The 4,909-nt window shown below is 41.1% G+C and overlaps 1 pseudogene; it reads left to right on the plus strand.

Annotated features, from left to right (window-relative positions):
- Positions 1–1,937: 1,937 nt before the first annotated feature.
- On the plus strand, positions 1,938–2,933 carry LOC110308431 (annotated as a pseudogene).
- The last annotated feature ends 1,976 nt before the right edge of the window (positions 2,934–4,909 follow it).

Consider the following 4,909-nt stretch of genomic DNA (forward strand, 5'->3'; position numbering starts at 1 on the left):
ATATATATATATATATATATATATATATATATATACATATATATATACATATATGTATATATGTGTATTATTTTAATGGCTTACAGGCTGCAGCCCAGCTAAAATAACAATGGCTTGAACAGAAATTTCAAGAATACAGCATTTGCTCAATCAACAAGGCTGAATATCTCAGATGGTCTTCAGTACATGCTGGAATCCCAAAGAAGTAAGTAGGTTTTAATGCTGTACTACAAAGGCAAGGGCAAGCAGGAAAAGATAACTCACAAGTATGCCCTTCATTTCTGGATTGTAGTGCATTCCAGATGCAATCGAGTTGATAATCAAGAATAGGTATTACAGTATATATATATATATATATATATATATATATATATATATATATATCTCACATATATACTGTGATATCACACGCACATACATATATATATACATATATGTATATATATATATATATATATATATATGCTATGAAAAGTGAGGACCAAAGACTAAAGTCAATATTTAAAAAAGAAAAGACTTTCTAGTAGCTACTTCAGTTACCCATTGTCCACTGCTACATATTTTTGATCAATTTCATGGCCCTCTGCACTTTTCTCCTGTCTCTTCCCATACTGCATGCTTCTTCGTTTTTTCCTCCCATCCCCAAAAGAAAAAAAAATCATTGATGACTCTAGCCAAATTATAATAGCAAATGAATAGGGGAAATTAATCTGATTCAGGTGGAATAAAAAAGAATGGAAGGTAGGCTGATGAGATATATCTTTTCTATATGTACAATGGTAAAAAGAAAATTGAATGGAAAGGAGGAATGTTCTGTTTTAATTTTAGTAATAGTAACAAACAATATATCTATCTCCGTATCTCTATCTCTCTATCTCTGTTTCTATCTATATATCGATAGTTTCCCATTTATTATGAGTTTTGTACTCCCTGATTTGAGTACTGACTAAAATGCACCCTATTCAGGTAATGCTCTGTCACTGAATGGAGAACACAGGGAGGCTGGGGATGGAGAAATGTTTCAGTGGCTAAGGATACTTTCTGTGTGTAATTAACCAAGTCTGGATACTGGCATGCATATCAGGGAAATGCAAATCAAAACAACCCTGAGATTCCACCTCACATCAGTCAGAATGGCAAAGATCAAAAACTCAGGTGCCAGCATCTGCTGGCGAGGATGTGGAGAAAGAGGAACACTCCTCCATTGCTGGTGGGATTGCAAGCTGGGACAACCACTCTGGAAATCAGTTTGGCAGTTCCTCAGAAAACTTGGACATTGTACTACTGGAAGATCCACCCCTGGGCATATAAGCAGAAGATGCTCCAACTTGTAATAAGGACACATGCTCCACTATGTTCGTAGCAGCCTTATTTATAATAGCCAGAAGCTGGAAAGAACCCAGATGTCCCTCAACAGAGGAATGGATACAGAAAATGTGGTACACAATGGAGAACTATGCAGCTATTAAAAACAATGATTTTATGAAATTCTTAGACAAATGGATAGATCTGGAGAATATCATCCTAAGTGAGGTAACCCAATCACAAAAGAACACACATGATATGTACTCACTGATAAGTGGATATTAGCCCAGGAGCTTAGAATTCCCAAGATACAATTTACCTAGTCAGTCATCACTAAGAGGAGAGGCCCTTGGTCCTGTGAAGGTTCTATGCCCCAGAATAGGGGAATGCCAGAGCCAGGAAGTGAGAGTGGCTGGGTTGGTGAGCAGGGGGAGGGGATAGGGAATTTTTGTAGGGGAAACTAGGAAAGGGGATAACATTTGAAAGGGAAGAAAGCTAGACAGTTATCAGGCAAGAAAGCTTACCCACCAGGGCTGAGCTGACACACCCAGCTTCTGATCTTTGGTACTACAGGAACTGCTCTTCAGACCCTCCCCCCACGCCCCAGCCCATTGCCCCGAGCTCCAGGACCTATGGATTCTCCATCTAGCATGTCTTCTTATTCCTCTTCTCTCTCCCTGTCATTTGCAAAGTCCCTTGTGAACAGTGACTTTAGCTTCCCTCCTGATAAAGAGAGGGAGACCAAGGGCACCCATGAGCTCAGGGTAGGCACTGTGGAGCAGAGAGCAGGTTCCAGGCTAATTCCAGGCCCTATCCATTGCAGACATTGACCCAGGGTTTCTAGTAAACAACATACAGCACCTCATCTCGAACTGCAAGGATCTGAAGTCAAGAGCTCACGAGACAATCAACTGGAGACAAGCTAAACACCCTGGGATGTACTACAGAAGGAGATCTGCTCTTTGCTCAAAAGTGTAAAAACACCAAGGGTTCATATGGCCCCTCACAGATATATTGCATAGACAGAGGATTAAGTAGCTTCCAAAAGAATGTAGCCACAGACTGGGTCCAGCATATAGTGGGTGTTTTACAGAAGCCTCAGATGGGAGAGCGTTATCTAGGAAGCTTGCTGCGGATGTTACAGATGCTAAAGACTTGGTTTACTCATAAAGCTGCCCAGAAATCATCCTTAAGAGGTAGAGGGCATCAGATAAGCAAGCACTTTCCTAGCCACAAGGATTCAGGTGCTTCTTCTCCTGCACCTCTCAGAGAGAAGATGGGCCAAACACAGCTGGGACATTTAGTTTTGAAACCAAAGCATCTTGGACATCTCATAGGATGGCTGACTATGAACCTCTCCTGGATTCATAGCACTCCAATTTGTAACCCTCCCTCTGTTCCCAAGGCTCCAACTCTGGCAACAGTCCCATAGGGACTGAAGCCAGCATTGGCATCAGCCTTGTCCTTAAGAAAGGAGGTCAGCCCTTCCCCTACTCTGCCCCAGGCGCTCGGATCCCACCAACTACCCTGACTCCTGTTAGCCCTGGTGATCTGAAGTAACTGGGGAGGAGCTTCCTTGCCACAGTTTGCCAGTAACCTGTCATCAGAACTGGAGTTGTATCCTTTGACTTCCTGTCCTACCTACTACATACTGAGAGATGACTAAAGGACACCCCAAACCCACAGATTAGCCATCCTCCAGTTGCTCCGAATTCTCAGCCCTAACCAAAGCTCTGCAACTGTCCCCTGATTTCCAGTTTGTATAAATATATGTTTATGTGTATTTTTTACTTTTAATGTATTTATGGTGAGGAAAAACAAATCCTTTCTGATTAAAGACATTTTTTACTTAAAAACAAGAAAAACCAATGTCTTCCACTTACCTTAGCATATGTATACAAACACATTCCCAACAAAGACACAGAGAGAGACAGAGACAGAGACAGAGACAGACAGAGAGACAGAGACAGACAGAGAGCAGAGGAAGAGAGACAGAGAGAGAGACAGACAGAGACAGAGAGAGAGGTAGAGACAGAGAGAGAGAGAAAGAGAGAGAGAGAGAGAGAGAGAGGTATTTGTCTCAACTGAGGAATGACATACATTTTTTTTCAGTGTGCAAATCCCAAACTTTTCCTATAAATAAGGGGAAACTAGGTCTTTGTTTCCTCCATTAAAACTAGTTTTGAGAATGTGAACCTGATTTTCATAATACATTTATAAATTTATTCTCATACCTATTGGAACAGTCGTACAAAATGTTTTAGAATTGCCTCTAATCATTTGAGTTGGCAGAAGACCGACAAGTATAATGGCACAGGGTGGCGATCATCTCCCTTCCGAGAAATGTGGATAGAATCAGAAAAGGGTTTTATTGAGCAGAATGTAAGCCTGAGGTAATTTAGTGCCAGCGTTTCTCAGCGCGTGTAATGTTTTAATCCTCGAGCTTTATGATACATCTAGAAGGAGCTCATCCAGCATTAGAAGAGATGCCACCCAGGTGTGTCTGTCCTCAAAAGCTATTCTATTGTGAATGACAACTAATTTTTCAAAGAGCATCAATTTTTGTGATCCTGAATTATTACTCTATAGTTATAAACATGTTTAAATAAATCTCCTGACCAGGTCTAGTTGGGCATGAAAGACAAACAGTTGCAAGGAATAATTCGAGGATCTTCCTGATGTAAAATCATCTTCTCTGGCTTTGCTGCTTGAAGAAATTACTTTACATTCAGAGCTGATGATTTCCTTGGCAATATAAACTCTTTTATAGTTAAACCTTTTCTGCCTGGGGTCCGTTCTTACTAACAATGCCATGCCTTGGGGAGAGGGCTCACTGCATAGAGCATGCTTAGCTGCTAATGCAAAACAAATTGTTTTCTGTGTTTTACAAACTCCTCACTCAAATATAAATTATCTACTTACTTATAAGGAACATTTTGTCAAACATGGCACCATACCACCCAGCACTTTCAGGATTGAAAATGAGTGAAAGGTCACTTCAGGGAGGTACGACTACAGCTTAGAACATTAAACCAACTTAGATTATCAGTCCTATTGCTCCGTTCACTAGTTAATATGATCAGTATGTGTGTCATAGTCTGCATGGCTTAGTTTTAGAAAACTGAGTGAGGTGATGAGGAATGGACAACAGAAACACATACTTACAAAAAACCTGGAGTTAAGGGAGCTGGACTTGGTTTTATGAGTTTCCACTATTATTCAATAACCACAAAGCTCAGTGAGTTTACTATTCACAGCAAGAGATGAAGGGGTTGTCTCATATATATGGAGGTTTCTGTCCAGGAGCATTCTTGGGTTGCAGACAACCTGGAGGAGAAAGTTGCTAACTTTTGCAAGCACTGGTCAATCATTAGCAAACGCTTATACATGGAGCAGAGGAAGGCTTTGCCATACCACTAGGCCTCACCTGGAGGAGAGTTTTGCCAATCATATTGGTCCCAGACTTTGGTCCTTGTCAATACACATTTGTAGGAGGCTGTAGCCTCCCCCTTAGTCTGCCTGAGTCGCACCTTAAAGATGGCGCCTGCCTGATGCAGAGCTGGTGGTGTAAACAAGTCTATATTTGGTGGAGCCGCACCCCTGC

The sequence above is a fragment of the Mus caroli genome, chromosome 13, assembly GCF_900094665.2.
Source record: "Mus caroli chromosome 13, CAROLI_EIJ_v1.1, whole genome shotgun sequence".
Lineage (NCBI taxonomy): Eukaryota > Metazoa > Chordata > Mammalia > Rodentia > Muridae > Mus > Mus caroli.